General features: G+C 40.0%; 1 protein-coding gene across 1 annotated transcript in view; it reads left to right on the top strand.

Moving 5' to 3' along the window:
• The first annotated feature begins 7,924 nt into the window (after nucleotides 1-7,924).
• TRPC4 (transient receptor potential cation channel subfamily C member 4) overlaps nucleotides 7,925-17,501 on the top strand; it is a 206,870-nt gene continuing 197,293 nt past the window's right edge. The window contains exon 1 of the mRNA XM_055317339.1: nucleotides 7,925-8,006. The gene's annotated coding sequence lies outside the window, so the exon portion shown is untranslated. The remainder of the gene's footprint in view (nucleotides 8,007-17,501) is intronic.

Raw genomic sequence — 17,501 nt, 5'->3', positions numbered from 1 at the left:
TAAAAAAAATAATAGCACATGGATGATGCAACAAGATTGATATTCCACTAGTGTTCTGCTTTAGGAATTGTGCGAACCTGTCCTCCTGGAGGTGGTGACTAAAGGACATTATCTACTTCCTTTTCCAAAATTAGTACACATTTATATATTAGTGTACATTTAGTATCCATTAGGGAAGTGGTCTTCTGCTATTCTACTACTTGTTTTCGGGGCAGCCAAAATGTCTCTTTTGTTTTCCTCTGTGGTACTTAACTTCCATTCTAGATCTAGGAAGACTGCAACATTCAGAACATAATTAAGAAGGCATTGGGAGGGGTGCCTGGGTGGCTCAGTTGGTTAAGTGTCTGCCTTCAGCTCAGGTCATGATCTCAGGGTCCTGGGATTGAGCCATACATTGGCTTTCTACTCCTCGGGGGAGTCTGCTTCTCCCTCTCTCTTTGCCCCTTTCCCATGTTTGTGCTTTCTCGCTCTCTCTCAGATAAATAAAAAATCTTAAAAAAAAAGAAAAAAAGGAAGAAGGCATTTGTGGAAGAGTAGTTACTAGATGTGAACTGTATGCCACGAAATGCTTCCAGGTCTGAGTGCAGAATAGAAGCACTGGGACAAGCAGCGTGTACCTGGGCTGGGAGTCCACCATGTACCACATATGATGGGGCATCAGACTGGTGGTAGGAGGGTAAATGATTTCCCTAGAGCCTCCTTCAGTGATGGGTACTGATAATGCTGGTGTGCAGTTAACATTTTTTGGGCATGTGTATGTGCTTATCCCTATCACAAGCATTTCACAATACTAGTTTCTGTCAGTTTCACCATAATGGGTCTCGTTAGTTATACTCAGCTAGACATTAGGAACAGATGGAGGTGCTGCCCAATACCAGCCAGCCTGCTGTGGGACTCAGCAATTCACCAACTTCCAAAAAGATAGGGAATGAGGCAAATGGCAGTTTGGAGCTAATTCATAAAAATGGAGGTGTGAATAGAACAAAATAGACAGGGGTGCCTCAGTTTCTCAGTCGATTAAGCGTCTGCCTTCAGCTCAGTTCATCATCCTGGGTCCTGGCATCAAGCCCTGCATCAGGTTCCCTGCTCAGTGGGGAGTCTGCTTATCTCTCTGCCCTACCTCATGCTCTCTTTCTCAAATAAATAAATAAAATCTTTAAAAGTAAATAAATTAATTAAAAATTTTTTAAAAAAGGGCAGCCCAGGTTGCTCAGTGGTTTAGCGCCACCTTCAGCCCAGGGCCTGATCCTAGAGACCTGGGATCGAGTCCCACGTCAGGCTCCCTGACTGGAGCCTGCTTCTCCCTCTGCCTGTGTCTCTGCCTCTCTCTCTGTGTGTGTGTTTCTCATGAATAAATAAATAATCTGAAAATTTTTTTTAAAAAAAGAACACAATAGATAGCTCAGAAAGAGGCATTGGCATAAGAATTTGGTTTATAATAAAAGTGACATTATTAGTCAGTGTAGAAAAAAAGCACTAGTTTATGATTTGCCGGCTCTAATACATAGTCTGGTTCTCTATTTTGTAAAAGAGAAACAGATCTTACTAAATAACATACAAAAACAATACCCAGGTATGTTAGAATTAAATATGACAATATTGACAGACAAAACCTACATATTGTATATACCCAGTGTTGACCATTGCTGTAAGTCCTTTATATTTAAAAGTGTTTTGGTCCTCAAACAAGCCTATGAGGTAGGAATGATTATTTCACTCCCACAAATGAGAAGATAGAGGCTAAGTAACATTGTGCAAGGTCACACAGCTTACAAGTGTTCCAACAGCCATCTCAGACTCAACATGTGCACAAGCAAATTCCTAATCTTCCCCTTAAAAACATACCCCATCCGCTATCATCCCCTTCTCAGAACATTACTTACTCATTTAGTTTCTCAGCCAAAAATCTTATGGCCATCTTTAACTCTTCTTATAGCCTGCTTACAAACATTTTGGAAAATTCTGTTGGATCTAGGTTGGCTAGGTTGGTCCACACCTAATTTCCTGGTTTGTTTCAAGAGGCTCCTAAGTGGTCTCCCTGCTTTCACCTTTGCTTTTCCACAATCTATTCTCAGTGAAGCATAAGATACAAGAATAATCACTTAAAATATAAACTAGATCAGACTATTCCTTTACCTGGAACTGCTCCTCCAATTAACCCTAATAGCCGGGTCCCTAACCTTCAGGTCCGTATTACTGAAAAGTATCCTGACAACTTGTCTAAAATTGCAACCCACCATCACCTCACCATCTGCTTCCACTAGCACTTCTAATCTCCATACCCTGTCCTTTGAATCATAGTTGAATATTGCATATAATTTACTTATTTAACATACTATTTTTTGTCTTCTCTAAAGTGTAAGTTATGCAAGGACAGCATCTCATCTGTTTTGTTCACATATGTATACTAAGTACCTAGCACAGTGCTTCACACTTAATATAGACTCCATTAATATTTGTTGAACTAATGCTTAGACTGGGATTTCAAACATAGGCAGCCTGATCCTATAGAGTTCATAAAATTAATAACTAAGCAGTTCTATAATAAAACGTTTCTTTTTTTCAAAAATATTTTATTTATTTATTCATGACAGAGAGAGAGAGAGAGAGAGGCAGAGACATGTTGTGCCCAAGATCGCGAATCCGAGAAACCACCAAGGAGGCCGACACCGATGCAAACACACGAGGGTTTATTTACAAGCTCGAGCCTGGGTCCAAGTGCACCCGACACCACGATGCAGGGACTTGGACCCCGAGACTAAGAGGCTTAGCAACTTTATAGGGGCCAGTGGCCAATGGGATACGCAGAAACTTGCACAGTCATGCTGGTCCGGATACTCGCAGGTGGCTGATTGAGTTACATTGTTAGGAGCCGATTTCTGATTAGGGTGTGCCCTGGTCTTTGACTAGGGCAGGGCAGTGCCCTAAACAATAAGCAGGTCAGCACAAGGCGGGTGGAGCACAAAAGAGAGTCAGTTCTGCTCTGCTTGTCCAGGGGTAGGGGATTTTGTTAAATTTCCTGGGTCCCACAAGACACAGGCAGAGGAAGAAGCAGGCTCCATGCATGCAGGGAGCCCGACGTGGGACTCGATCCCTGGTCTCCAGGATCACACCCCAAGCTGAAGGCGGTGCTAAACCGCTGGGCCACCGGGGCTGCCCAGCAGTTCTATAATAAATGAAATTATTAAAACAAATGCTCAAAAATTGGTGAACATACAAGAGGAAAAGGCTTTAGTAATATTAGGGTACTAAAATAAACTATTCAGGGAAAATGTGATAGTTTAAAGCACATAAGAATTAAACTTTTTTTTAAAAATAAATAACATTACCCAACATTTTAGCAATAAATAAAAAAACAAGCAATATCTACTATAAATATAAGCAATTAATGCTCTTTTTATATTAAGACCTATTACAAATCATATAGGGAAAAATAGCACTAAGATCCCAAGAAGTATTGAAAAAGTATATAAACTCACAAGAAAAGAAATATGAAAACATAAAGTATATAAAAGTCATATTTTCAAATAATACAACTCATTACATTGAGATACCATTTTTCAAAAACAGCAAGTTAACAAAAATATGGAAGGAAATGAGAGAAAAGATTTTGTGTGCCCTGTTTAATGAGGGCTCAATACATATGTAATACGTATCATGAGCTTTAAAATATTCCTGCATTTTGGTGTAATGGTTTTCTTTTTAAGAATCTCTTAGGACAATATCTGATTGTACCGACAAGCCTTTCAACAAAGTCTTACAATAGGGAATAATGCTATAAAAATAAACCACATTTGCAAGACTTGAGAATACTTAAGTATTTCATAGAAATGCATAGTGAATTATTAAAATAAATTCTTAAAAGAAACCGTAGTAACTTAGAAAATATTAAAATATTTCAAAAGGCAGGTAAAGGGGATCCCTGGGTGGCTCAGCGGTTTGGCGCCTGCCTTTGGCCGGGGGTGTGATCCTGGAGTCCCGGGATCGAGTCCCACGTCGGGCTCCCGGTGCATGGAGCCTGCTTCTCCCTCTGCCTGTGTCTCTGCCTCTCTCTCTCTCTCTCTCTATGTCTATCATAAGTAAATAAATATTTAAAAAAAATAAAAGGCAGGTAAAAAGCTGTGTTGATAGCACGATCCACGTGTATTAGATCAAAGCCTAGTTACAACTGATGGCAAGAGAGGGGATGCGAAAACTTAAAACAAGAGCCACTTATCTAGAAGGCAAGCTGAGAGATGTCAAGCGCTTTAGTGCGAGGCTGTGGGTAACCCCTCCTGCAGAGTAAGGGGAAGTCCCAGTCATACAGGTAGAAGAAGACAGATCACATGGGCTTCAAAGACAATGCTCACCTATTTCCCAAATTTGCCTGAGATAAAAAAAAAGCCATTATCATGTATCTGATGACGGCATACATTATATACAGGTACACAGAGTATTACGACCACATAAAATGACTGTGATAAATGTGCAGAAAAACTACATTTTCCAAATACCTGTCCCAGTGATTGCCTCATAGTCTGAGACATAGCTGCTTTGGAAGAAAAGTGCTTCACATGTTATATACCAGTTCCTAAGTGGAAGTATCATTTCCGAAATTAAGTTGAAAGTTGAGTTCCTAATGCAATGGAAATTCCAGTTGCATGATATATTTAAGCTATGAATTGGCATTGCGGGGAATTGTTTTACAGCTATCATTTCTTGGGTCACTTGTCTTCTGCTAATTTCAAAACAAGAGTGCTTTCTTGTTTTTCTAACTAAGGTACTAAAAAGAAATCTCCAGTAAGTTTGTAACATTTTCTTGTAAATTTCTTTGGCCTCAGCGCATTGCATTTTGAGCAAGTGCATTGCAGGTTTGTGGAATAATGCCAAATTTGTATTTGAAACATGTAAACAAAAGCCAGGAACAAACCTTCTTCCTATTGCTGATGACTATAGTATACATAGTTCACGGTGTCATTTAAATAGATTTCAAATAATTTTCCTATAATTGCTAATCATTTTAGTAGGTGGCCTAAGGTCAGCAATCGGTAATCACCTGAAACTGTTGAAAATGAAGCCCTGGGATCAATAGAACATTCTTCTTCCCATGGAAACACAGCCCACTCACTGTCCCTTTCTGTTTTGTATTTATTGTAGATCCACAGCATATTTCTTAGGGAAAAACAACAAATTATGGAAATAGACAAAATATCTCTCACCAGATATTTGGTCAGCAATCGGTAATCACCTGAAACTGTTGAAAATGAGGCCCTGGGATCAATAGAACATTCTTCTTCCCATGGAAACACAGCCCACTCACTGTCCCTTTCTGTTTTGTATTTATTGTAGATTCACAGCATATTTCTTAGGGAAAAACAACAAATTATGGAAATAGACAAAATATCTCTCACCAACTTCATGACAGAGATGGCATTTGTTACAGAAAACATACCCCAAGAGAGGCAGGAGGAAGTGTACAATTTGGTACAGATGCTAAGATTGTAAAGTGAAGTTCTTAATTTCTAAACACTATGCATTGTCACTGGTCCGCTTTCTTTTAAATGTATTTTGAAATATATTATAAAGACATATACTTACCTCAGTATGTGTAAATTCTACCAGGGGTTTATTTTTAAAGACACACTGAAACTGAATGTGCAGAATTTTGTTTATTTGGCTGAGACAGTACATTACACATCAGAAATTGTTAGCTTCGTTTTTATTTTCTTAGGCACTAAAACGTTTCAGTTACTGATGATGAATAGGAAGAGGAGTTACTTCCTGAAAAAATACAAAAATATTTACCGTTGCATTGCATAAAACAGATTTTCATATATAGTGCCACCCCTTGTTAAATAGAAAGCAGACTTGTATTTATTATAAAGTTCATTACCATGTCTACAGATAGATGTGTTCTTGCATATTTCATAAAAGCCATTACTTGATATTAAGAAAACTAAACAAAACATTTAAAGATGTTCATGTATTTTTGTGGTCAAGAGTAAAAAAAGGGATACGGGAAAGGAGGGAATCCTTCGGATGTTGTTCTTGCCTTTGTTTTCTGGAGAGATGTTGTAGAAAACAGGTTTTCCTCGGTGTACTTGTGTTTTGGAGGGGATGATCTAGAGGTGGCACTCCTAAACATTTAGGACCGATGTCAAGGCTGAGCTTGAGATAAACACAGGAGATGAGTAGTAAACTAGAGAGAAGGAGACATTTAGAAGTAAGAAAAGTGATGTAAAAAAAAAAAAGAAAAAAGAGCGTGCGCATCAGACCAGTGGGTGAGCTCTAGCGATATCCTCTTTGCTCACGTAAATATTCCAGAAAGCCTCAACTCATGGGAACTGAAGAGGAGAGGAGAGGAGAGGGGAAAAAAAAAAAAAAAAAAAAAAAAAAGGTAGCCAAGAAGGAGATTTAATTCCGCGCTCCGGCGTCTGCGCGTGGGCGCGGGCCTGCCGCCGCCCGCTCCCCCTGGGGGTCGGCGCTCCCGTCCGGCCGCAGCTCGGCTCGGGGCCCCGCGCGGCTGGGACGGGACGCGGCCGCCGCTCATCTGTTGCGCAGCCCGGGCTGGAGCGGGCGGCTGCCGAGGCGCGGTCGGCGGCCCGCGCTCGCCCCAGGGCTTTCGGGGAAAAAGGAGTCGGGGAGGAACCGAGGGTCTCGAGCGGACGGTCCGTAGCGACGATTCCGCCTGGACGCCTCTCTGTGTTCCACGCACCGACCCTCCCGTCCTCACGCCGGAACCCCCACGTCGCCTTCACAGCAAGTAAGCCAACTGCCCGCTGGACCGGGAGGTGGCATTTCCTCCGGGCGCTTTCGTCCTGTCGGTGTGTGGACCGCGGCGAGGCTGGCCGGGCGCCAGCTTCTACCCTGAAGTCCCGGAGGCTGCTGCGAGCATCTCCGTCGCGCACACGCACACGCGCACTCACACTCCCCGCCCGAAGCCACGGAGCCTCGGCACCCCCCCCCCCCCGGCTGCTGCGTGCTCGGGTTTTACTTGGTACTTGGAGACTTACTGAGGTCCCCGCTTGTCGGAGAGAGCGAGCGGGTGGGGGCGGCCGGACCTGTGCCTCCGGGACTCGCTGCGACGGTCCCGGCGGCGGGCCCTAGAGGCGAGCCGCACGCCCGGGCGCTGGCGGGGAAGCCCGACCCCTTGAGGACGCGCGAGGGGGTGCTGGGCCGGCCGAGCCGGGCTGCGGAGGCGCCGAGTTCCCGGCGGCGGGCGGGGGGGGGGGCACTTTTTGCACGTCGGGCGACCAGCCGCCGCCGGTGCTTGCTTCCAGCTTCGGGAGCAGAACGTCCGGAGGCCGGTCCCCGCGCCCCGTGCCCACCGGGTCGGGCGTCTGCGCAGAGCAGCCCGGAGCCTGGAGGGGCGTCTGGCCGCACCCAGGACCCCACGGTGGGCTCCGGCCACCGACTCGGCCGGACCGCGGCTGGCTCGCGGTAAGCCCGCCGGCTGCCCCCACGGAGTTGGCCCAGGGCGGCGGCGGCGGCGGCGGTGTGGGGGCCGCGGGGCCGGGGGCCAGCGGCAGCGCCCGCCCGCGCGCGGGTCCCCTCCCCCCTTCCCCCCGCCCCCCCCCCCGGGCGCGCAGAGCGGGGCGTGGGACGCGCATCCCCCGGGCCGGCGCTCCCGAGCGGGGTCCGTGCGGAGCCGGAGGCAGGCGGCCGCCGGGGACGAAGGGCGGGGTGTCTTCCTCCGGGCTCCCGCTGGCAGCCGTGGGAACGCTAACTTTACCCCGAGGGATCGGGGGAGGGGGGCGAAGCTCTCCTCCCCCGGAGCTCGCCTCCCCCGCCCGCGCCGCCCCTCCCCCGCCGCCCCCGGCACCGCTCGGAGCATCCTCACTCCGCCCAGCTCGGTGCCAGCTGCGTGGGCTCTGGCTCTTGCGTTTTCCTTGGAATGCTCCAAAACTCGGCGGCGACTAAGGAAACCCCGCTGGAACCAGCCGGGCGTGCTGTCCCCGGGCAGAGCACCCGCGCCACGCGTCCCTGGACCGGCCTCCCCGCGGCGAGGAGCTTCGCCAACTTCGCAGGTAAAGAGGGTGTCGCACGGCCTCAGAGCTCCGTTTGACCCGAGCTGCGCGTCGCCTCTCTCTGGGACCCCGGTCAAGTTTCTCCAGCGCCTGGGAAGCCGGCTCCCTCCTGGGAGGCGGACGTCCCTGGGGGCCAGGAGTTCACAAGGCTCCGGCTGCAGGGCTTCTCCTTAGGGCTCCAGACCGCATCCGTGCAGCTTTCTGCGGTTGAGCTGGGCTGAGCGCGAGTTTGGGGATGCTCCTCCGCCTCTCGCGGCGCCCAGCCTGAAACAGGGGAGAAGGCGAGGAGCGGACCCCCGGTGTGACTTATATGGTAAACAGAGCAGCTGCGGCCACGCCGTGGTGCCGGGCAGGAAGGCTGTTTTTAGCCTTTCGTGCGTTTGGGGAAAATGGAGATCCTGGTGGCCCCTGGGCGTGTAGAAGTGAGCCCCAGACTCTCTGGCACCTACACTGCGGGAGTGAAGAGAGGAAAGTGATCGATGTTCTGTCGATCAGTTACACTCTGTCTGCGTCATTTTCATTCTCTACCAAGAAACAAACACTTTTATCGGTGTTGCTGGACCAACGCGAAGCGATTCCTAGTTCGCTTGGCAACTGAAATTCCAATTAAGCCAATGACCCTGTTTGCTACTTGGGTAAATCACGGAGATTCACAGCACAACTTGTTGTTCCAGCTGTGAACTCAGCTGCCTTTTGTGACTAGAGCTAGCGAATCCTGGCAAGGGTTGGAGGATTTGGGAGAGACTGAAAAAAAGCGAGGTGTTATCTTGTCTGTATTCACTGTGTTGCATCAACTATGATGCATCCCTGTTCACATGGTTTCTCAGGGAGACCCTTCCCAGTTAAATTACACAGCTATAAAATGCAGCGGGTTTCTCACTGCTTACTGAGTAAGCGCCAAGCCAAAGGAGTGGGAGGAGGCAGAAGCGAGGCTTGCTTCTTTTATTAAAAAAAATAAATTTACAACAGACTTGTAAAACAAACAAAAAAAATATCTTTCAGGTTTCATGTAATTTCATGCTTTTCGATCATAGTAATCACAAAATGACATACCACAAATGCTTTAAGAAAACTGGTTAACTAGAGGTTTTTTTTTTTTTTAATCTGGATTAGACAATAAGAGTAAGAAAGAGTGGGTGGATATGTTAAAACATTGAAATCATCATTTCCATGTTATGGTTTGCTATTTAAACTGACATTTGTAATAATACTTCTATTCTGGACAGCGCAAAGAATCAAGGTACAGGGATAACTAGTACTTTAGATACTAGAATCAAAATTTGAGTAAGACGTTGTAAAGAAGCACTTTAAAAATTGTATTTATGAATTAATGCAGTTAAGGCAAATCACCTCAGTAGAAGTTAAATGGGCCTTATCAAAGTATTTTGTGCAGATGTCTTGTATTAATAAAGGTTAGCGCAGGTAGAAAGCAAGCAAGCAAGCACTTACATTGCTTATGAATAAGAAACCAGGGAGCTGGAGAGCCTTTCAATAGAGCTCTGATTAGAGCTCAGCTATTCTGCAAACTTGCTGTTATGGAGTGAAGAGCTGAAAGATTTACGCTAAGAAAGTTGCCCTCAAAGGAGAGATGCTAACTGGTTAATGAGACTGATACAAGAGGTGCTTAATATTCCAGTGAGTAAATATAATGAATATATTGTTAGATCAGTAGAGAGTTCAAATAAGGCATAGTGAGATGTGTCATTGCAAATTTAGAAAAGTTCTTCATCCTGTTAAGAACTTAAAGAAACAAGAGCATTCATCAAAGCAGAAAGTATCTAAGCTCAACACATAGAAGAAATGTCTCTTTAGAAAAATCTTTCAGACATTGCCAACATTTCTAAAAATCTCTGACTTTGGAAAATAAGTTTCCATTTACTTGTTTAATGGTTCTCAAAGATTTATAAAAGGTAAAATAGATTTCCATTATTTATAAGCTGTAAAATTTTGTCGTTTTTGTGTTCTTTATTTTTTCTGCTGCATTTATTCCCAGAAGGTCAAGATTAAAATGCACATTAAAAACTATGAGAAAATTAATGTTCTCTATGAATTTTATGGCCACTTTGACAATTAAAATAGACCAGATAACTTTCCATATAAGATAATCTTAATTAACTCATACTTTACATGAGTAAAATATCTAAAACATTGTTATTATTCTTTCTGATTAGGAGAAACTCAAATATGTATCTTCTTCAGCAAACCCATTTTAAACTTTTAAGCTTAAAGCTATTAGAGCATGATAAATTTCTATTGAAGTATAATAATAGCCTTTAGGATGTGCTGATTAACCCCACTGAATTAAACAATATTTTTATAAGTATATTGTTGAGAATGTTGGCATGTTTTTATAATTGTGCATTTGATTGCCGGGGTAATTTCTGGCAATTAAGATGATCAATGTTACCTTTAACAACTAAAAACTGAAATTATCTTTTCTAATTACTTCATATATTGTAACATAAAGATATACACACATTTGTTCAATAGTTAAAGTTGTGAGTATCAGTGCTCAAAGGCATGAAAGATTTTTTAAATACAGATATACAAAAATTGCTGAACAGTATAGCTAGTATAGTAAAACTGTGGACCTTTCTTATGAAAAGATGATTGCTTTATTTTTTAAGATTTTATTTTTTGTTTATTAGAGACAGAGAGAGAGAGAGAGAGGCAGAGACACAGGCAGAGGGAGAAGCAGGCCATGCAGGGAGCCCGACGTGGGACTCAATCCCAGGTCTCCAAGATCATGCCTTGGGCTGAAGGCGGCGCTAAGCCACTGAGCCACCGGGGCTGCCCTGTTTTATTTTTTTAAAACAAGCTAGATGGCAGGAAATATAATAATTGATTAAATCTTTCTTTTTCAAAATCATTATTGCCAAACACTTTATGAGATCAGATTCTAGTGTGTGTCTTTACTTTCTATGTTGTTTTGTCTGGGCTAACTTGAAGCTAGGTAAATACACTATTCAGCCTCTTAATATCTATGGAAAACCTCCCATAAGCATTTTGGTTGTCATTGAAAAGGAGATTGAAGAGACAGCTCAAAATAAAAATCTTGTCTTTTTTCACCAAATTTATGCCCATCACCTCCCCACCCCAAATACTTAATAAAACCGATTAATTCAACCCCACTTCCTTGGACAGTTGCTTCAGAACTCTTTTCTGTCCTTATGTTTTCTTTTTTCTTTTTTTTTTAAATTTATTTATGATAGTCACACACACACACACACACACACACACACACACAGAGAGAGAGAGAGAGGCAGAGACACAGGCAGAGGGAGAAGCAGGAGCCCGACGTGGGATTCGATCCCGGGTCTCCAGGATGGTGCCCTGGGCCAAAGGCAGGTGCTAAACTGCTGCACCACCCAGGGATCCCTGTCCTTATGTTTTCTACTTTTAACCCTCCCAGATGCAATGAGATATCAATATTTTAAGAGAGGGGAGAATATTTTGATCAAGGATAGAATATCATGGCTATATCTTTTAATCAGTACAAATACAGACCTGATCTCTGAAAACATAAGTACTGCCAGAAACACTCTATGATGAAAAAATACATTTAGAAAAAGTAGCCATTCATTCGCTAAAATGAAAATGAAAGACACATGCCTTGAAAATATACCAATTTAAAACTACGCTGTTCTCTCTGAGGCATCCGGTGAATGAAGTGATCTACTTAAATTTTTTACAAGTCTCAGTGATCCTTTGGAAAGTTCAGTCTTGCTTAAATAGTATGCAAAAAGAGATAAAGGTTTCAGTACTGGATCTGCTTCTGTAACTCATCTGTAAATGACATCCCATTAATATTATTGTATGTTTTGTCTCCTTTTAAAAAATGTTTCCTTTGAGATATAGCAGTGTTACACAGAGTAATGGCTTCTCGTGGGGCAAAAGATGACACATAGGCACAGTTTCATACATAAAATTAAAAATGTTAATTAAAACATTAATTTAAAAACATGCCTTGATCACTTTATCTAGCACACTGCCTTCTTTTTGAGGAATAGCAAGTGCAATGAAATCAATCAGACATGTATTCATTATACTCTGCTTGTAGTTTGCTATTATATTTTTAAAATACATTTAAAAAGTCAACATAAGTAATTTTCTTGAACAAATTTCATTAAAGTTAAAACTTGTTTAAGACAGAACACATGAACTATTTCATGTTCATGAAAGGAGGAAAAAGAGATGGGAGCCAGTGCTTATGAGTGCTTAGTATGTACCAGATACTATGCTAGAACTTAAAAAAAAAAAAAACAGGACAACTTTTTCTCATGTTTATTTTCACATCTACCATAAAACTAGTATCATTAACACCCTTTGAAGACTTTGAAAAGACCAAATTTCTAAAATACCACAAAGCTGCTTTGTGGCAAGTCTGGATTTGAGCCCTTGTCTATTTGATTCTAAAACTGACTTTTTTTTTTTTTTACTTAATTCTTATGGCTTCTGAACTAAAATTAGTATCTCTTAACAAGGTTCATAAGTTCATGGTATTCCTACCGCTATTTATGTCTTTAATTTTTCGGATATTTTAACATTGGGACATAATCTCATTATGAGTTATCATCAAACAATACTCTGTTAACTAAAGTTCTAAAAGTTTCGAAGCAGAGCAGGAGCTAAGCCACTCACCTCAAGCAGGTTCTCAAAATTATTTCTTTTCTTTTTCTTGAATATAAATGTAATGTGTATGGAAAGAGAAAAAAAGCTTTTTATGGATAAAATTGGAGGTTATAATTTTTTGAGTCATTAAATTACAATTTATAAATAAAAAATTCTCATTCAAAACTTTAAAACATCCCTAGGCTGTTAATAAAATATCTTTGTTTATAGAAAATGTAATCATGCTAAATAAGCATGTTAGGTTTATATTATCGCATCTTGTTGATGCTATATAAAACTTTTAGACAAATGTTTTTATCTTAATTTTATCTGAAAAATTTAATTGCCTAATTATTTTTAATGTCCCTTGGTATTTAACCGGGGGAGCTCTCATTCATATATCCCAGAAGGCATTTGTCAACTGGTAACATATTTTAAGAAACTTGCCACTTTTTTTTTCCAAAGGTATATCTGCAGTTAAAGTGATGTGATTATGTCCAAAGGCCTATTGACATTGAAGTTAAAGGAATAGTTTTCTTGAATATGTGTAATACCATTGCAAAAATTAACACTGAAATGCTACCCATTCAGTAGATATTTATTGAATATTAGTAAGTGAATAATTGAATAATTAGATGAATGGCAGAAGAATAAGGTCTTCATCTTTGTATTTTCTGGCAAAGTTCCCTCTGTATATAATAAATTTCCCCTTATTTCCTGTTGTCAAAATGTTCTTCATGCACTAAAGTCTAGTTCACCAGTACTGTCTCCTTTGAAAGTTTCCTTCCTGTCTCCAGGTGTTGCAAGTATAAATACCAGCAAAACTTAGTTATATTCTGACTTGCAGGTGGGTACGGGTCTGTCTTCTGAACTAGACAGTAAACTCCTTTAAGAAACCCGGAAGATGCTCAGAATTTTTAACTGAATTAGATTGTAATAAGTGTTATGCTTTTGTAATTGACCCTAATTAATTCATTTCAGTTTTGTAATACCATAGTTGGCTGAATTTTTAGCATAATTATTTATAGAATGAAGTCAGTTATAATAATGACATTGCGCTTGCGTGATATATTGCATACCATATTATTTCTTATGTTGCAGAAGTAATGAACCCATGGTTATTCAGTGGCTATAGCTTGCAGTCAACTAGTTACTCCCATCATGCTCATTGGATTTATATATAGCTAATTATCAATGTGTTTTAGTTTACATGGTGCTGTGATGCAATTCTTATGGGAGAATGTCCCATGACACTGGAAGTGTGGTCAAAGTTGAAAGAAGACAGAAATATTTCTTAGGAATATCTACTGAATTAAAGAAAGCCAGAGACTTCTTTGGAGTGATTATATTTGACAAATTAAGTTGAGAATTCATGTCAAAGACTTGACAAGTACATGATGTCCAACTGTGCATGGCATGAGCTTTTTTTTTGTCTTTTCATTCTATTTCATTGAGAATAGGATTGTTATAAACCAAGGTTTATGAAAAGTGTTCAGATACTCTGCTACATCTTTCCTGTGTCTTACCTCTAAATAATAGTGAGGAAACTACACAACTGTGGAAGCTAGACCCTGCGCATACCAGGATTATATAGTTCATAGCACATTGCACTGTAATTTTCATTTTCACAGTATTAGTACAATTAGGGTTCAATGTGTGCTTTTTGAATAGATGAATGGAGTAAATGAAATGAATGAATAGATGATTGGTCTGTTGTCAGCTGCTATGTTCAACCCTTGCTGTGCTTTCTAGTAACTGGTCACACAGCAGTATGAATTCCCAAAACCACAATGGAAGGATGAGAGGACAGGCGTGTTGCATAGTGTACACCAGTGAAGAATGGAGAATCCATTGTGTTTATAGATAGCCTTCCCTACTATTTGTGACAACACAGGTATCATTTTATGTAAAGATCTCCTTCATGCTAGGTGAGATAAAGCTGCATATCCTGAAGATCACATTTAAATGAATTCTCTTCAGTGATAGTTGTAATGTGACAAGCGCAGGTATTGGGTCTTATTTAATTTCATCTAGAGTTATACATAATGCTGCACTTAAACATATACTACCATTAAAAACCTACATTTAAATTAATTAAATATAACTTATAAAATATAAATTTGATTAGATAGAGTATTAATATATTATGTATAATAAACTAATACAAATACTTATAAACATGTATCATACATAATATTATATTTTATATATTTATATATATATATAGAGAGAGAGTGTGCACATGTGCGTGCATATCATATAAGTAACAAAAAGAATGAGGGACTGCCCCTGGGTAGTAAGCTCTTAAAATAATGACCACAGAGTAATTATCAGAGATAGTGAGATACAAATAGTTAGCAGAATGTAGAGTAGCCCATAAAAGACAAGAGAAGTTATTTGCCAATGTCAGTGTCCCTGTGGAATGGTTAGATATGTAATGAATGACTTGGAAGGTCATCTAATTCAAAAGTCTTTTTCTAAGCAAAACTTTCAAATCTTACTAAATGATTTTTTGTTAATATACTATATGCATATATATATTTATATATATATTTTAAAGATTTATTTATTTATTTATCAGAGAGAGAGAGAGAGAGAGAGAGACAGAGACACAGGAGGAGGGAGAAGCAGGCTCCATGCTGGGAGCCTGACATGGGACTCGATCCCGGGACTCCAGGATCGCGCCCTGGGCCAAAGGCAGGCGCTAAACCGCTGAGCCACCCAGGGATCCCCTATATGCATATATATTATATATATACACAAATATAGGGTGGTTCCATTCTAGAATCATCTAGAAGTTCTCAGTATCCAGTGCTAGTGTTTCCTAGCCAGCTGCTCTGTCTATAGATGAGAATGTATTGAAGACTTAGAAGCAGACCATCCTTCTCATGGTCTTATATGTTTGGAACAAAAAAAGGGACTGGACAGCTACATTAACCTTTATAAAAAACTTTTTTTGCGACCCACATTCCTAGGACTACCCACTTTGTGCCGAAATTTTGCTTTCTGAGAGTCAGCTTGTGAAATAATCAGAGTTCCTACATCTAAGCTTCTGAGGACCTCTATAGTTAAGAGAAAGAGTATTTTTAAAGAACAGTCAAATTTCGGGATTATTATTGCTCTGTAGGGTATTAAATAGCTTTGCATCTTAAAAAAAATAAGACATATCCCTATGTATTGGTTGAATAAAAAGAAAATCTTGGCAAAGGGAAAAGACTCATTTGCTTGTCTAGTTCATTTTAACCTCACAGCTTAACATTTTGATTTGTAAAGTGCAAGCTACTTAGAGAGCTGAACGGCATACTTTTTTCATTTAGTATTCCAGCACGTTCTTGAAACAAAGTGAACCAGCAAATGATTTTGCCCTTTCATGAATAAAAGAAGGTATAATGAAAAACATTTCATCATAATAGTACTTGTAGTAAAGAAATTTTTCCAACATATGAAATATCAACAACTTTAACTTGAAGAATAAAAGCTTGTTTCTATTCTATTGTACTTAGCAGTGAACCAGTAAAAGAATTTAAAGCAAACTTTCTAATATACTTAAACACTTTCTTACTAGTTATTACACTGCTATAATTGAAATATTGAGTACAATTAAATATTAGTAATTGCCTCATTTTGATTAATAGTTCATTGTAATCATTTTTGGCAAGAAAATGCAGATCTGTTGTATATTATAATATTTTAGCCTCTGATTTTTTTGTGACAGATATTTATGAAGTAAAAATAGAGGCAGAGACTAATCTGAGAGGTAAAAAAAATGGAGTATTTGAAATAATCCATTGTTGAATAATCTAGGTGTATTTGAAAAACATAATTTTGATTCATTTTAGTTTATTTAAAGAAAGTTATTTGAAAGCTGGGCATTCTTACAATGGCTCCTGGTCTTAAGATTCAAAATAAAATCTCATCTATAAAAATATACCAGGATTATGTATCAAATATTTAATGTAATTATAGAGAGTCTCTACTACTAAAATGCATTGGCATTCAATAGTTTTTAGAAGTGTTTTAGAGCCTTCCAGGATTTATTTTGAGTTTTAATCAAAACGAAATGGATGTACAAGTACAGCAAAGACAGTGACTGCTCAGACGGTTTCATATACCCTTTGGTTCATTTCCAGTGCAACATTCAGTCATACTTACTGTTTGCACTTCATCAGTCCTCTCCCCACAGATGGGCTTCTTGTTTGAGGCTGCATCCTCATAGAGAGGAGGCTTATGACAGAGGAGTTGCCATATATAAATTCACATTCCCTGCTGCCTCAAATGGACCAGGGTGCTTCCATATGTAGATGGTGACGATGATGAACATTTATTTTTCTGAACATTTACAAAGTTGTAAGATCCTTACTCAAGGTTGAATTATGACTTATGATAAAATATCATTAATAGTTTCTTTTTTCTTTTTCTTTAGGTTAGAGATAGAAGTTTCTTCCTAATGTATTTAAGAAAATTTGATATCAGGAAGGATTTAAGCAAAAACTTTTAAGGAAGGAGATTTCATATTGCCACATCCTCCCTTGATATTTGGGGAAAGGCAAGATTAATTTAATCTATTGTGTTTAAGGAAAATGAGTAATTGCATTCTCTGTTACGAGGATGAAATCGTTACATAGTTGGTCTTGGGAGTTTTTTAGCCTTTTTTTTTTCGATTTACACTAAAATGAATGCTCACTATAATCATGAGGATAAATATTAACAGTAGTTACTATATGAATATTTTCAAATGTCTTATGTGAAACATCAAAATACTTAACATATGTTGCTGATTTATAAATCATAGTCATTTATTTTAAAAAGAATTTAACATTTTAGTTTTAATTCAGGTAACAAGTACTTTTAGTTTACTTACTTAAAATTTTTAGCAGTACTTTT

Source organism: Nyctereutes procyonoides, unplaced genomic scaffold (assembly GCF_905146905.1).
Source record: "Nyctereutes procyonoides isolate TBG_1078 unplaced genomic scaffold, NYPRO_anot_genome, whole genome shotgun sequence".
Lineage (NCBI taxonomy): Eukaryota > Metazoa > Chordata > Mammalia > Carnivora > Canidae > Nyctereutes > Nyctereutes procyonoides.
The sequence above is the reverse complement of the archived record's forward strand: the minus strand, read 5'-3'. Positions and strand labels throughout refer to the sequence as shown.